The 18137-nt window shown below is 38.7% G+C and overlaps 1 long non-coding RNA gene across 2 annotated transcripts in view; it reads right to left on the bottom strand.

Moving 5' to 3' along the window:
• The window catches only part of LOC106505799, a 221522-nt gene that overhangs the window by 120276 nt on the left and 83109 nt on the right, over positions 1 to 18137 (bottom strand). The window lies entirely within an intron of this gene.

The following is an 18137-nucleotide window of genomic DNA, read 5'->3' on the forward strand; positions in this document are numbered from 1 at the left end:
TACTGGAGACTATCTAGTACAAGCATCTGATTTTACAAATGAGAAAACAGAAACCATGAGAGCTTTTGCCCAAGAGCTTGGACTAGAATTTGGGCCTCCTTTTGTTCTGACCTCTGCCCTTGCCATTACTTTATAATGTTTCTCTTTTTCTAAAATATTCCTCCAGTCAATGACTTGTCCCTGAACATTTCTACCACAAATGAATGTAAATGTTTTGAAATACAAAGCAGTTAAAGTTGCCACTCACTTAGTAATAGACTGTGATATCAATGTGTTCTCCTGGGAGGATACAGAGATTAGTGAGCTTTGAAATCAGAAAGGCTTGATTTGAGTTCTGGTCATAAAAGTTACTATTTAGGTAAGATTGGCAACTTAGCCTTTCTTCAGTTCAAAATGCAGATAATAATAGCGTCTCCTTTATAGAATAATATGCAGAATAAATTTTTTAAAACATTTGGGATAACACCTAGTATAGGGTCCTTACTTAGCAAAGTTAACTGTTTTATCAGGTTTTCTCATTGGTCCATGCTTCTGCCCTAATCAAAAGATAGGATTAGAAGGGAGGAACAAAGAATTTCCAGTGAGCCTGACAGAATTAAACAAATGATTTCACTTAATTCTGTTTTAAGAAAATATTGGTCTGTTACAAAAATACTCCATATTACTATGATGGATATTGAAAGGTAGGAGAATGACAGCTTTAGGGTAAGAAAAGCAATCTGGGGGATTTTGTTAGGTAATAGCAAAGTTTACTATTTTGGTCTCTTGCAATGCTGGAATTATATAGAAAGAAGGCCAGGTCAGGATGTGAGTAGCTAAAGGACAGGATAGTACAGGGAAAACTAGCCAATATGACACAGGAATATAAAGCATGTATAGAGTTATTCTTGTATAAGCTGAGAAAAAGGAATGGGAAGGCATCTTAGGTTCAGGCAGGCAAAAGGCCAAGTCTAGGAGATCAACTGAACAGACAGTTATCATAGGTCAATGAAATGAAGGGTTCTTATAAGAACAAGTAGTAAGAATCAAAAAATTAAAGATCTGAGTTTTACTGTAAGGAGCTGGGGCAATAAGACAGTGGATCATATGGTGGGGATTACTACAAATGACCCTGGGTTCTTAAAAAATGAACTCACCACTGACACTAAGGCAAGTATCCCTCTCACATGCTTAGGAATAGGATTGAGTCCACAGTACTTTAAAGTCTATAGACGGAATACAGGGAGAAAGATTTTAAGCCAAACTGGGTAGTTAGGAAACAGTCTCCTGTTTGTAAGAAAGTCCTTCATAGTCTTCACATGACAACAGACTTTCACAATCCACATAATTTGAAATAGAAATAATGAACCGGAAAGCATAATTTCAGAATTTATAGAGATATTTTGGTATATGTGCCCAGAGGCATCTGAAAAATATGGTCATGTTTTTCAAAATTAAGAAAATAAACTGAATACATTAATGATAAAGATGGCATCACACTAAAACTCAACTGATATATTTGTAAATTGTTTTCAAGAATAGTTTAAGGCTCTTAGGGTGCAGGTTATTTAGTGAAATGGGAAGTATTCTTTTAAGTAACTTGCAACTATTCTATGAAATTCAGAGATGGAAAATTCTATAGTCATGGAAAGCTTTGGAGTCATGGATAATTTGTTATACATAAGGACCCTGAAAGGCATAGCTTCATTCCTTGATGTAGTGGAGAGAGAGAGAGAAAGAGAGAGGGAGAGAGGGAGTGTGTGCGCGTCTGTGTGTGTGTACACACGCACACATGTGTGTATTTAGTGGGGAGCAGGTAGAGGCATGAGTACAATGTGTGGGCATGGGGACTACTAAAGGGAAGTTGAAGGACTGAATATAAGGCCAATCGGTAATTAGAGAAATGAATTACACATATCTAAAAACTGTGGATTAGGGTCTCAATGAATAATCTAAGAGAAAAAATAAAGAGAAAGCTTAATCAGAAGCCCCATATTCATTTTAACCAAAGTGATTCTGCTTTTCATATGAGTTATGAATAGAGATTGATTCCATAGAACATTTTGTTTGAAACAAAGGACTCCAATATTTATCTCAGAAAAAAATCGTAAAGGACTTTAAAATGAACAAAAATAGACTACTAAATATCCTATCAAGTACCTCCTTTCAGGTTCGTTTTTTAAAGGATCTTGCACCTTTTATTGCCTTTGAGGTATCTGACAACTCTATAGGTTACAAAACACTTAAAGTAACATGATTCTTGTCCATAAAAAGGCTAAATTTTTTTTTTGTTTTTTTTTCCCCTGAAATATTGCCTTGCAGATACTGACCAGTATATTATCTGTTAGTAAATTTATTATTTTTTGTTACTTATGTGTGTGTGTTTGAATTGTCTTGGGAACTGTTTGTTGCATCTTACTGGCTCCCTCATTAATTAATGAGTTAAATAAAAATATTTGACATTTGTTCATTTTATGTTAGTGTGAGAGTCATAATTTTACATTTGAAGAAATTATCCTTTAAAATGTGTAAAACAATAATTGGCAGCTACTGATATAAACACCATAATTCACAGATAAAGAAATTGTAGCCCACTGAATCTAAGTGGTTTGTCAAAGTGACAGTAAATTGTTAGTGTCTGCACCATGATTAAAACTCAAATTTCAGGGAGTGCCCGTCATGGCGCAGTGGTTAACGAATCCGACTAGGAACCATGAGGTTGCGAGTTCGGTCCCTGGCCTTCCTCAGTGGGTTAAGGATCCGGCGTTGCCATGAGCTGTGGTGTAGGTCACAGACGCGGCTCGGATCCTGCGTTGCTGTGGCTCTGGCATAGGCTGGTGGCTACGGGTCTGATTAGATCCCTAGCCTGGGAACCTACATATGCCACAGGAGTGGCCCAAGAAATGGCAAAAAGCCAAAAAAAAAAAAGCCCTCAAATTTCACAAGTCCCTGACCAGTGTTGATATTGTTCATCTGAAAAACTGATCATTGATATTTTTAATTTGATGAGAAGATTTAAACTTATAAATACAAAGTTTATCGAATATAAAAATATTAAAGTAAGACAAATTATTCTTTACCTCCCCAAGAGAGGCCCCTCACACCCAAGAACTTCTGGGGTCTGAAGGAGTGACTCTCAGCCTCTCATCCTTTTTTCTGCCTTGACACACATGATGGATGAGAGTCATATGTGTACCACACTTCCATGGGCACAGATATGGCAGTCTATCCATTTCACAGAAATTCCTACACACCAGCTAATAATTTCCTCTCTTTCTGCTTTAAGAGAGAATATCAGAATAGAAATAAATGGGCAATTATTAAGGTTTTATTCCAAAATACATATTTTAAAGGGGAAAATTAGTGGTTGAATTGGGTATTTACGAATTATAAAGAATAAATTAACTGAACACATTTCACAACCCTGGGATTCACTAAACCCAGGTTGTTTTACTTTCCTGGTTGATAATCACTGGTTGAGAAAGATATTAAATCCTCTTTTGAATAAAGGGAGCAGAAGAAGGTATACACAGGAAAATAAAGTAGAAATAAGGAAAAAAAAGACCTAGGAAAGTACAAAGACTTTAAAAGATTGCTAGGATTGAAAGAAAATATATTTCTAAGGGAGAGTCCTAAACAATAAAGGATTAAAGAAGAGCAGGAGAGAAAGAAAAAGACCAAACAAAGAAGCCAAAGCAGTAGAGAATGGATTCCAAAGTAACTTTTTAAATATGTTTTGTCTTCCTGTGTTTTTTGATGTAGAAAGTCTATATTCCTCTTATAGGTTTAATTTTGTGCACCCCAAATTCATATGTTGAAACCCTAACTCCCAGTACCTCACAACATGAACTTATTTGAATTAAGTTCTTTACATAAGTAACCAAGTGGAAATGAAATCAGTAAGGTGGGCTCTAATCCAGTCTGACTGGTGTCTTTAAATAAAGGGGGAAACATGGAATTCCCGTCGTGGCTTAGTGGTTAACGAATCCGACTAGGAACCATGGGGTTGTGGGTTCGATCCCTGGCCTTGCTTAGTGGGTTAAGGATCCAGCGTTGCCGTGAGCTGTGGTGTAGATTGCAGACGCGGCTCGGATCCTGCGCTGCTGTGGCTCTGGCTAGGCCGGTGGCTACAGCTCCTATTAGACCCCTAGCCTGGGAACCTCCATATGCCATGGTAGCAGCCCAAGAAATGACAAAAAGACCAAAAAAAAAGGGGGGGGGGGAGATCAGACATGCACACAAGAACACCATGTGGAGATAAAGGCAGAAATCAGGGTGATGCTTCTACCAAACCAAACCGGATTGCCAGCAAACCATGAGAAGCTAAGAGAGCGGCATGAGGCATATCTTCCTCACAGCCCTTAGAAGGGATCAACTGGAGCTGACATGCTGATTTTGGACTCTGCCTCCAGAACTGGGAGACAATTAATTTCTGCTATTTAATCCACCTAGTTTTCAGCACTTTGTTATCACAGCCCTAGACAACTTATAAAATTCCAAGGCAGTGGCAGTTGTCTTCAAGAAGATGGGCCCATGGCCATTTGTCAGGTAAGATGGCTTTCTCTGCTGAGGGTCTAAAAATTGGAAAGAATTCAGGGTAGGGCAGACAGGGAACCAACAGCTAAACAGCGACTGCCAATTAGCATTAATTCAATGAAAAAGAAAGGAGGAAAGTCAGACATTTTGTTATGTATCTCCAAAATACATTGAAATAATGAGAGGGTTACTAAGTGGCACGAGGGTCCAGAATTATATTTCTGGCAACAAACAGGTCAGGCAAGGTGGAGTATGAGATAAGCCTGAAAAGTCAGACTCATCCAGCAGCCTGGTTTTCTCCAGGTCTAAAATACTGTCAAGAATGTGAGTGCCTGCAGCTTGAATGGTAATTAATTCTCTGGGCAAAACAAAACAAAATTAAAATGTGTGCTAACTTTTAACTATTCTCTTGAAAATACGACTAAGTGCAGCTCTGTAAGTTTTCATTGGTAGTGAATAATTACCATGTTTTTTCTCATGTTTAGGACCTCTGGCCTTTATATGTATATGAGTCCTCACAAACCTTTGAAACAGGAGAGAAATGATGGAATATACAATATTGTAGATCAAACAAAAAACAAGTGCATAAAAGCACATGAAGGACAAATATAAATTGGCGAATGTCACATTAGATTGTCAAGACAGTTTGACTACACTAAGCTAATTTATTGATATGTGAAAACTTCTTATCATTAACTATCCCTCCAGTCATTCCAGAATTTTGCTTTCCCCTAACACTTCTCTACTGTTAATAAGGCATGACTACTATTACTTTGTGTAGACCCTGGTCAGAAGCACTGTGGAAAGAAGCAGTAAGAGGCACACTATCTTTCCTTGAAAGTAAATATTTAAAAAATAAGAAAAAAAGGAAGAAAAAAGAAGTTGGAGTTCCTGTCATGGCTCAGTGGTTAACAAATCTGACTAGGAACCATGAGATTGCGGGTTTGATCCCTGGCCTTGCTCAGTGGGTTAAGGATCCAGCGTTGTCGTGAGCTGTGGCATAGGTCGCAGGTGTGGCTCAGATCCCGCGTTGCTGTGGCTGTGGTGTAGGCCGGCAGCTATAGCTCTGAGTAGACCCCTAGCCCGGGAACTTCCATGCACCATGGGTGCGGCCATAGAAAAGATAAAAAGAAATAAAAAAAAGTAAATATAATTCATCAACTGTCAGTATCACAATTCTGGTTATGTGATATTCTCTTGTCTGGAAGTGCCCCTGACTGACACCATGCTCTTCTCTGGGTCATCACTCCTCTTCACTTTTCTCCTTTTTTTGGTTTTCATTTGTTCTTTCCTTCTTTCTCCCTTCTACTTTAGTTTCAGTCCCTTGCTAAATCAGGTTTTGTTTTGTTTTGTTTTGTATTTTTGTATTTTGAGGGCCACACCCACGGCATATGGAGGTTCCCAGGCTAGGGGTCTAACTGGAGCTACAGCTGCCAGCCTACACCACAGCCACAGCAACGCGGGATCTGAGCCACGTCTGCGACCTATGCCACAGCTCACGACATCGCCAGATCCTTAACCCACTGAGCAAGGCCAGGCATTGAACCTGCCGCCTAATGGTTCCTAGTCGGATTCATTTCCCTGCGCTACAAAGGAACTGTTAAATCAGGTGATGTTTATATTTCATACTTCTGCTTTTCCAGGACATGGTGAACGGTCCCGGCACCTGTCAAGATGGACTTCCCCTTTCTACTTAGGCCTATATCCTATGTGCTTCAACCTTTCTTCCTCAAAAATTACACACTAATCCTAACATCCTTTATTTCATAGTTGAGTAAATAATTGGGAGTAGATATGCCTGTGGTTGGAGAAGAAAGTCAAGTTCTTTCTTAGTGTCTGCAAACATCCACAATCCTACTTCTATCTTTAAGAATAATTAATAAAACATCTTGACTTGCTCATGTCCAACACCTTTCTCTTCCTTTAATCTTGCTACTCAGTCACTTATGTTGTCAAGGGGACCATGAGACAAGGAATCAAAAACCCTGGATTCAAGTCCTAACCATTTTATTGCTTTACCAGTTGCCTAAGTACTTTCAGTTGAGATTTTTCCTTTATAAGAGGAGAATCTAGAAAAATCATTTAACCCTTTGTTACTTTTGCCTGTAAATGGGATGGTTATCATCAACTCTGACTATGACACAAAATTTTTGTGAGAAGAGAATGCCTGAAAAACTCCTGATCTGACTGAAGTTAGGGAAAGCAGCATGTTACTGAGATGTTAGATGTTTTACAGTCTTGCCTGAGAGAAGTTCATAAGCTAGAGACAGGTAAACTAAACCTTATCTAAAAGGTTAAGAAGGAGCCCAGTGAGATGATATTGGCCCGAAAGTGGTATCTTTTTAATGTTCCAGATTTTAAAGTGTTAAAACACATGAATGAAAAATGTTGTGAAAATAAGACTATCTGAGGACAATCTGAAGAGGATGGCATTTGCCCAAAACAAATATGAGCTTCTGCTCACACTACTGCCCTTTTCTGGAATTCTATTCTGGCTTCTTTCCTACTGAGCCGAATCTCTTCAGTTCTCTTTGATAATTCCAGCCAACATTGATCTTGCTTCCTCCTGACTGCCCACGGCACGGAAGATCTATACCATTTACTTGGGCCCTTAATTAAAAGGCTATTGCATACTATCTAAATTTCCAAGCATCCTTTAATCTGTTAGTATTCAACAGCTTTTTGGGTTCAGGTGATTTATACCAGTCCATAGAGTAGAACACAGTGTCAGACACATGTTATGTGTTATCCATCTGCTTTTGCAGTCTATCCTATGATGCTTTTGGATTTCTTCTTCCTTTTCTTAGACTTAATGAATTCTTCTATTCTCTTGGAAAAGTCAATTTTCTAATTTTTCTCCAAATCTTATAAAATCCTTTTCATAAGTATGCTTTTTCTTTTGAAGCGTAACAATAATCCTCCATATTGGTTCCTATTCCCTAGATAGTTAAGTACTGCTGGATCCTCTTTTTAGATATCCAAATGGTCTGGACTGACATCTACAACAGAGATGTCTATGAACCTCTACTGAGCTGAAATGGCCCACTTCCTGGCTATTTGACATTCTGAACAGATGGAGTTCATATATACTGTAGCCAACACACTCTCTGTCTCTCTTCTCAACTATATTTTACTTGTGAAGACGATACTTCCCCACTTCCCATAATGCAACATTCTACCACTCCCTCCTCCCCACCTCAACCCTGCCTCAGTGTCTTCCCCCTTCTTTTCTGTTGTTGTAGATTCTAACTGGATATAAAAAGAGAGCTCTTCAAACATTGTGAATATACTTAACACTAATGAAATGTAAACTTAAAAAAATGTTAAGACGGTAAATTTTATGTTTGTTTGTTTTAACCACAATTTAACAAAAGAGAGGTCTTGATTGGGAACAAAGAAAGGGGAAAAGGGAGAAGACAGTATTATGGCTACCCTAAGAGTGGCAGAGAGGTAAATGCCCAAATTTTTATATGAAACAGAGCTAGCTTTTGTGAACCAAGGGGCATACTTTGCGGTTTGGGGTGGGGGGGCGGTGATAAGCAGAAGGACGGCCTGCCTAAGTACTTTCAGTTGAGTATAATAAAGGTAAGCCCCCAATTGATATTTTGCTTCTAGAACCGAACACCTTGTAGCTAATGGAAATTCCTTTAGATGCCAGCAATAGGCTGATTATCAGTCATCCATTTTCAGTGCCATTGAGTTTCCACATGTTCACATCTTTATAGGTATATTCATAGGAAGACATGACAGAACTTTATTAGGAGCCACAATCCAGTTGCTGTTTTACACAAGATGCCCCATTCTTAAAAAAGCTTATTAAACAAATTTTAACTCAACTTTCCATTCATCTCTAAAAGTTTTCAACTGAGGAAAAAAAAAAAAAAAAAAACAGCCTAATACCAAGTGGCTAAAAAATTTAGAAACTGATTAGAAAAGGAGAAGCGGCTATGAAACACCAAGGTGGGAAATGAGAGGTTCCAGGCATTTTCAAACATTAAAGCACAGTCTAACAACATGGGGAAAGGAAGAATTACAAAACAGCCATCTTGGTAAGTTTGTTGCAAAAGGATTTTTGTTTAAGGGAATAACTGTCTTCACTACTGGCCTAATGAGGGCTAGACTGTTCATTAGCATATAGCCAACATTCTGTTACAGTTTCCAGCTGTGCTGGGAGCACTAAGAAGAAAGAAAACTGAGACAACCCACTATTCTGTGGAATCAACAATTTGTGTATAAAGCTTATAGATTCCAGAAAAAGATAGTCACTCATACCACAAATATATTCTGTATATACAGACAGGTCTAGATCTGAAATGAGCAGACAAGCAGCTTGCTTCCATGGTGTGAGATAACAGAGAGTTTCAATGCTTCTTCAAAATATTCAGAGGCCCTCCTCTCTTCTCACTCAAAAGGCAATGCCCCTATTGATGCCAACCATCAGCATTAACACCTATGCTCTTCTCATATTACCTAGTTGCTACCTTCAGAGACAGAAGAAGGAATCCAATCAAAAGAAAGCTGCAATACCAGGAAACATTTCATTTCAAGTTGGCGTTACTAGTCTCCTAATATCTGAAGCCACCATGTAGGTGCTATGAAATATGCACAAGTGAACAGAGCACTATATTAGCCCTCAAGGGAGTTTTCTAGTGGAGGAAGGAAAACACACCTTCACTTAACTGTCCATGGGAGGAAAGAACAACAAGAGGCAGCTGGTTAGTGTATTTTATTGGGAGAAGGCAGTCTTAGGGTCCAGTCATGATGTTATTCCAATATTTTCAATGAGGAGTCTTTAAAGACTTGCTCTATCTACTGCCTGGAAAAAAGGCTACACAGAGGAGTTGCTTTAAAAATTCCATTCAGCTGCTCCACACATCTATGTAATAAAGCTTGAGGGCCCTCGGCAGGTTTGATCCTGGATCATTAACACTTGAAAATGAGGAATAAGTCCTGAATAAGGGAACTGTGCCCACTTAGCAGTTTTACAAGAACATAGATTTGCTTCATACACTCATCTGTAAGTACAACAGAATGCAGCAAAGTCCTTGAATGATGAAAATTGTATGAGTGGTCTTAGGGGAAAGTAAACATTACTGTCTATTGCCTAACAAGTTGATTCTTTCACTCACTATATTTACTGAGGGCCTTCTGTATGCTAATCATTATTTTAAGAACAGGGTATATATAGGATGTTATATAAGCATACACTATAGAGAAGCAAACTCAGACCATCGAAAATAGACCTTCCAAATGTTTTGTTAGCCATGTATCCCACCCTTGCAGGGATGGGTCTCAGCTGAAACAGTCTACATCTTGATGATTTTGCCCTATTTGGTCTTTGACCTTTGGCTTTTTTGCATTGCCAGTGACATTAATGATATTCACTTGAGACTACCTATGTTATTAGAAGCCATTAGAGTCAGAAAATTAGAATTCATTAACAGGCAGATATTGTACTTGCTACTAGATATGTGGGACTATATTTATCCTGCAGTGTAACATATCTGCCTCATCAGTGCAGGAACAAGATGATCTTTCATCTGGATGAAATAGCCTTGAAAGCTTCATCACTGCAGTGCAGCAAGAAGCTACTAAAATGGTTCTTCCTGGCCTCTTTCTAAAAAAAAAAAAAAAAAAAAAGACTGCACCACCTCCCAAGGGCTTCAATGCAGTTGCTATAGCAACGCTATATCTGAGTCAGAACTATTAACAATCACCATGGCAACAAGTGTCTCACTTGCCATTTCCAGAAACTCATTGCGTTTGGACTAGAATCATCACACCATGTAAAAAGGGGTGGGGTTTTCCTCTCCCGAGGAAACAGGATACTTTCTCCAAATAACTAACCCTGAAAATATTTTAAACAAAATAAAATAAAAGGAATTATAAGCAAATCACACTGTCATAAGCTGATTATCCTCTTTTCTGAAATATTATAGTTTAATGGAAATAATGGTTAAAATGTTAATAATTGATAGGGTAGATTTGTTTCTTCCAATAGAACTCAGTAAAATTTTCTGTATGTAAAAAGTTCCTTCCTTTTTTGTAAATTCTCATTAACTGCTATTCCTTTTGCCCAGTTCTTTTTGTCTCTGCTAATTTTCCTTCCTTCCCTCTGTCAAACAACCTCTTGAATATTTAGCAGAACATAATTCTTTAGAGATTTGTGGATCACACTTGTCAAGTTAGAAGCAGCAGAAAGAATCACACATATTTCTGGAATTGCACCAAAAATGAGGTAGTGTGTGGCACTCCATAGAAGTGGTCATGATGGAGCTGTGGACCTATCCCATTTCTTTTTTTTTCTTTAAATACAAGATGGTAAGATAGTAAGAACTGGTTATGTACAGATTTTCACCCAGAGTGTGGCCTCCACAAGAGACTGGACACTGGAGGAGAGTCATACTTTAAATATACAGAGCAGGTCATTTCTGAGGGCTATTGGATCATCTTTGCTCTCATGTTACCTGCCCTCCCTTGATGTCCCAGGGCACCTCTTCAGCTCCTGCTCCTGGTGTCCTTATCATACCATGTCATGTCATACAACGACATTTTTTTCAGATCTTTGTCCTGGATAGTGTTTAGTAGCTCTCACAGTAGGTTTTTATGGTATTGACCCAAAAAAGTGCCAAAGCAAAACAAATTTTCTTCAACTAAAAGCCAAATTACACCAAACATCAAAATGAGCTCTTTTTTTCCTCCAAGTATCTTGTTCCTAGAAAACAAAGATTCTGTATTCTGATGTGCCCTTTTTCCCTCGGAGCTCACACCCAGGAGAATGAAGGCAGGTTCCAGAGAAAGCAAACTTTGGTCTAGAGAACACAACTTTTCCAGTCATGGGAGAAGAGAAATGGAGGAGACTCTTCTTTTCACTGTGAATCCTGAGTTATTTGACTCTTCAATTCCAAGTATTTATATAGAACCTAAGTCGGAGAAGAAAGGAGGGCAAAATTAAACTGTCTTATTAAGCCAATGTGACAGGAGGCAGTAAGTCCCTGAGAAAAGACTCAAGCCTATTATTGAGGTTAGAATGACTCTAAGGTCAGGGTTACATTAGACTGAAAGCGAAGAGCTATCCTGTAGCCTAGGGTAAACAGTTGTTCAGAAAATGGTTGCATTTTATAATGAACCCACCTCTGAGTGAGGCTCTCACATTGCTGCCCTGACCCTGGACTACCCAAGAGAATAGGCACTAAGTCCTCAACAGAAAATACTCACATTTACAAAGTTTTCTCTGAAATGCTATAATTTGCCTACAGACTGCTTAATTATTGAATTTTCCATTCCCTCCCCCCCACCAGCACGTTCTAAATAAAATTGAACCAATGCCTCTCTAGAAAAGAAACCTGCCTTGTGTCATGGTGTGGATGGTCAAGTTAAGGGTTCACCTACACTGTAGAAAATGTAAGGGGCTTTGGCCAAGAGGCTCCTACTCTGATTGGCATTTTCAGGGTTCTTTGTGTACAAATAAATCACAGAAGCACTAGCTTTGGAATAAATCCTTCTTCCTCCTGTTACTAGCTGTGAGACAATAATGAGTATGAATTTGAGCACATCGACCTCATCTTTTCTCATTTTTGAGATAGAGCTAACAATAATACCTAGTTTATAGAATTGTTTCAATGATTAAATGAATACACACAAAGCACCTAGTCCAGTGCTTGGCACTAAATAAACACTATTAGTTACATTATAGTTGGATTCAATTTGTCTATATACTCACTGCTTCCTACTCAGATAGATATATATATTTTTGGGGGGCACTTAAAGACTGGTCACTGATGTATTCATTCATTCATTTATTCATTCAACAAACATTTATCTCTGAGAGGCAGAGACAATAAATAGGTCTTGCCTTGTAGGAGTTATAATTTACTAATGTTGAAAACACTAGTAGAGGAGGGAAAGCATTGCAAATGATCCTTCAGTTTCAGAATTAAACAAGGGAGCTTTCCCAGCTGGGTGAAGTGGTCATGCATTTATCTTTGTGGACTGCTCTCCTTCTCTAACACAACTCTTAATAGGTAAATGTGCCCACGGGCTTTTGTATTCCATTTGTGAAGCTATAGTATAGCTTGTCCCAATACTGCCATTAAATTTGCTGTGTATAAAGTGTTTGTTTCTCTTGGTTATAAAAATAAAAGTTCCCTGTAGACTGGAACTTGGCAAATATAGTTTGATTAAGTTGGACTATTTTTATTTTATGTTCAAAGGGAAACAACATACCCTCGTGAAACAAGCTGTCTTGAACTTGGAAGCCTGGACCTCCCATTCCAACTCTGCCATTGAGTTATATTTGGAAAGTTTCTCAGTTTTTCTCCATTTGAAAAAAAAAGTATATTTTTTTACCTCCTATATTTTGCAATAATGAAGGTGAGTAAAAGGGTTAAATGTTAAAATGAACCCTAATTCTTTTACATGCTGTTTCAAAACTGGAACCTGTAAATACTGGTTCTACTGCTTTCTTATTCTACAAAATAAGAGCAATGTAAGCAATCCAGCCTGATTTAGCTATGTGCAAATAGACCTAGCAAGTATCAGGGATTAAACCTCTAGCAAAAAGCACATTCTAAAAGAATTCAGACATGTTAGGCCATAACAAAAGAACAAGTAGAGAAGGGTGCTCATCCTCTGAGCCTCAGTTCAAATAGTTTATTATTTGCTCAATTCAATTGATCTTTCACAAACTTCCTCCTCACAACAATTTTCAACATTAGGATAACACTCTTGGGACAACACTCTGCTTTCCATTTCTGCTTTCAAAGAAGCTCATGGAAGACAGCAAATGGACAAGTTAATGCATTGATACTCATTTACACACACACCCCTAAGACTAAAATCATTTAGTTATCACCATCTCAAGTCCTCCTTCATAGAGACCATCCTGGCTAAAATCAGCCTGACAAAGCAGTGATGCTGTTTGGGTCTAGCCTGTACTGGGAAGTTCTGTGAAATAAGCTGGATGCTGAAGGTCAGCAGTAATTCTCAATGAATAGAATTCTGCTTTACTCCACAAAGTCTTTTCTGGTGATTCCAGCTTAAAAATATATCTTCTTTCTCAAAGAACTTTCAAGTCTATTTATCTGGCAGCTCCTTCAAAAATGTTATATACTTTCTGTGGGCAGAAACTGTACCTTCTATTTGTTTTCCTTAGAGCAACTAAGACAACTTGTATGTCCTTGTTAACAAATGTTTTGATTTCAGGGTTTGTAAAAACTTTTTAAAAATTAATAAAATACTTCCTAACTGCTGCTGAGATATGGACAAGGGAAACTATTCCATCTGGCCACAGTGGGTGCAGTTTTCTTTGTAAACTTTGCCTACTAAGTATAGACAGTATTTAGAAGTATATATTGAATCAAGATCACTCTAACTTTGTCTTATGTCTGTTGATCTTATTAGGGCCAGAAGGCACAGATGGCTCAACCCTATCCTAATTAATCAAGCTGTGAAAAGATGAGGAAGACCTAGACAAATGGGCAAGAACCACCACTTTGAAGCATTAAGATTATCCCTATTGCTTTACAAAATCCAAATATTATAATTCCATATTCAAACTGACATTGTCACTACCAAAGGTCCACCCCAGACTTTGTGGTCCTTCTGACCTCTACTCTTATAAGATGTAATCATTCTTAGTATTTCAGGTTAAAAAAAAAAAACAAAACTATTTAGGGTTCTTTGGTTGCTAGGAACAGAAACAGAAACAAGTCTACTTAATTTGAGTAAGAACTATATTATTGGAAAGCTACTGGGTGATAAACATGATCAAACAGAAAGCTAAAGAACACAACTTAGACCAAGTGCAGGTAGGTCCTGAAGGTCTCATCAGAATCTCAGCAGATGCACTTTGGAAGTGAGTCAGGTTTTTTTGGGGGGAGGGGGGGTTGGTCTCTCAGAAGAATGTGATTAGCCAAGGTTAGGGTACATTCTTACTGTGTGGCTGCCCTAGAAAGAAAATCTAGCGGAGCGAACCTCTAGGGAAGCATATGATTCCATTGAGAAGGGACAGACACCTAAATTCACCAACTCACCAAGATTTTACCCACATAGGGAGAGAATCCACCACCTTCTACTCCCCCCAAAATTAAGAAGCTTCACACAATGGGAAAATGATATTGGGTTGCTCCAAAACCACAAAATGTTCTCTTTTGCTGTGGAGGCATTATTAGATCTATGCTCTCTAAATCTGTTAGCCCTTAATAGAAAATTGGGAAAATTATGTGTGTTGCTGTCTAGAACTTTGCTATTGAATTTGTCCCATCATCTATGCTAATTTTCCGAGTACATTATATTCATGCAAACTTCCAAAATAAAGATCCTGCCTATTCTCTGTGCCCCTATGTATCACACCATGTAATACAGGTGCTCAGTTTGGCAACATTTTGCAATGCTGATACTATCCCCACCTGACTTGCCTGGAAAAAGATGATAAAGCAAAATGGTGTTAGCAGCTTTTAAAATTTTCTAAGCTTAGCAAAGGAAGAAGGGTCCTATAATATTATGCAATTGGATTGGAATAAGCAGCTAAAACAACTTGCTGTGCAAGGTTTATAATGTATAAACCCCCACCAAGCTGCGATTATCTCTCCATATGTATCCTGGTCATTAGGAGCCAAGTTTAGGATTTATAAAAATCAGGGCAATACGTTTTCTGGTCATGATACCTACAAGTAAGCAATGATGAGGATGACCTACTATTTACCAAATTGGCATGTCTGGGAGCTGTCATCCAAAAAGCCTGCCAGAGAGACAAGACAGCACTTGCATTCATACAAGCCTTCAAAAGTAAGCTTTTGAATGTCCATGTTCTACTACTGCTCTCCAATATTTACATATTATAATATGACAGCATAATGTATATTTACTCTGATGACTAGGTCATTTTTGCTTCCCAGCTATTCGGCTGATAATTGCTAGTCACTGTGTTTCCTAAATGCTAAATGAGCAACATGCGAGGGCTGATGGAAGTTGAATGTGCCATTTTAGCACTGTGCCAGGAAAAGAAGCTGGGACCACAGATGTGCCAATTGTAAGGCTTACTCTGTACTGACCAAAACTTTGGTTCTCGTGTATTCATTCAACACTTCAGAAGTTATAGCTGCAGTTGTATGTTTAAAGTAAAAGAAATAATTATTGTAATTCATTTATTCTGTTGGTTGAGCCACATACTAAGTCCAAACGATCCTGAATTATCTATGCTTAAATTGGTTCTTTACAGTGTACACAACCCAAATAATTGCTAACTCTTTCTTCTATCCTGTGAATTTAGAAGCTGAAAGTCTGGTTATCTTTCATGCTGGTTTTAAATGATTTCAGATGTCTGTATCAGCTATAGGAACACAGGGCTACGCTTTCAGATATGGCATTTCCTGCCCAGTAAAAACCCTTTGAAAAGTATTCCTCCTAAACTCCAATTTTAGATGCATCCTATCTGCAACTTTCCAGGGCAGGCAAGAAAAGGAAGATAAAAGCTGAGGATATTGTGCCTGGCTTTGTTTCCTGAGGTTTGGGCTGAAGATCAGTAATAGCACTGGTTTGACCTGATGAGTTTTATCCGCTTCTGGTTTCAGGAGAGCATACATTCAGACCTAAGTTTACAGAGCTGTATAGAAAGAGAAATCAGACCTAAAGAGTTAAGGCAGAGAGATAAATTCATGTGACCTTGATAAATAAAGCTCCATACTCACCTGTTTGGCTATAGCCTAACTTTGAGATAAGGGCAAAGGGAATGGAGCATAAAAGCAAGCAGCATAAAGGGGGAAAACAAGGCTTGTGTTCCACAAATCTGCTCAAGGTAGGCTACCTAACAGATCGTTATTCCTGGTGCTTGCCCCACGGGTTTGCATTCTTTAAATTAGGCAGACATTGCTGAGAGGTAATTACAGGTGCTTCAGCAAAACCAACAGGGAAGTGGATGGAGAGGTGCCTTGGTAGTAAAGAAAATATAATTATTTTAAGCCAAAGGAGAAAATGAGAGACAACAAACAATTGTTTTAAGAATGTCAAAAATTCAACGATAAATATTACATCATATATGGATTTTGAAAAGTTAAAAAGAGTGGCACTACTAATGACAACAAAAGCTATTCCTCAACACTGTCTTTTCCAACTTCCTCATTTCAACCTTGCTTCCATTTTCCTGGTTCATTCTTCCCACAGCATTTTCTTACCTTGACATACAGACTAAACTATAATTGTATGATAGCCAGGAGTTCCTGCTGTTGCCCAGTGGGTTAAGAATCCAACTGCAGCAGCTCGGGTCACTGTGGAGGCCCAGCTTCAATCCCGGCCCTGCACAGTGGTTAAAAGATCCAGCATTGCTGCAGCTGCAGCTCAGATTCAATCCCTGGCCCCAGAACTTCCATATGTTGCAGGTGTGGGCATAAAAAAACAAAACAAAATGAAAATATAAGATAGCCATCTGCCACCATTCACTCTATTTGGGGCTCCAAATATTTCTGGTGGGTCTTGGTTTAACCCTTTTTTTTTTTGTCTTTGTTGGAGGTGGTTTATTTGTCTGAAACTTTACTGAAGAATAACTGGCTTGAGTAAGAACATTTGATTTCCATTCCCTTCCATCAAGCTAAGCAAGACATTAATGACAAGGATGGTGTAGGCAAGGTGGTTGTAGAAGTCCCAAAAGGAGATCATAGACAAAGAGGGAAACCTGGGGGATGTTGGGAGACCACTGTAAATTCAAGAAAGCCATCAGAATAAGGCAGGCTTGCTAGACCAGTGGAGGTGTGAGAATTGCCTCAGGTCGTTGGGTGGGGGATGGGATCAGGCCAGCATTCATATTCAGACCAAGGGCAAGAGTTTGAGGACCACCCTTCAGCTGATTTGAATACACATCTTAGGATACTAAGAAGGAGATAATACTCCCATAAAGGAAGAGGCGGGCCTTTCCAATCCCTACTCCCCTTGGATGATAAACCTGTGATCCCAGGGGCAGAGCTTCCTTGCCTGCCCACTTGCAACTCTCACAAGCATCCTACCCCAATAAATCTGCTTCTTGCCTATCGCTTAGTCTCTCGCTGAATTCCTTTTGTACAGAGGCCTAAAGAACCTGAACCTCAGTGAGTCCAGACACAGGGTGAGTAATTCTAATCTAAAAATGTGGGTTTAAGTCCCAGTCTGGGTTTTGGCTGGGTTCCAGTCCTGGCATATGTGTTCAAGTCCCAATCTGTGTTCTGACCATGTTCAGGCCATTAGTGCTGTCAGTTTTATTAACACCCCATTCCACAGCTAGGCCTTGCCCTCTTCACTTGTAGAATAACATCTACCGTCCCTAACTCATAGGATTATTTCAGGAATCAAGAGACAAATATCAAATATGCTTTATAAATTGCAAAGTGTAGGATCAATGAGGGTCAATTCTTTTTAATATATTTTCCTGATTTTTTAAAATAATTTGAAGACAAATAAATACAAACAAGGAGTTAACAGCTTGAAGTAATGACTGAGAAGTCTCATTTTTCATTTCTGTGCAGTCATTCACCTGGGTGGCTCCCCTCCACCAAGGTAGCAGCATCTGTCACATTCATATGTTGGTCTCCATTCTCTGAATCCAGGAAATACATGAGAAATGGAAATTCCAGCATATACTGCTACCTATATTC

Source organism: Sus scrofa, chromosome 13 (genome assembly GCF_000003025.6).
Source record: "Sus scrofa isolate TJ Tabasco breed Duroc chromosome 13, Sscrofa11.1, whole genome shotgun sequence".
Lineage (NCBI taxonomy): Eukaryota > Metazoa > Chordata > Mammalia > Artiodactyla > Suidae > Sus > Sus scrofa.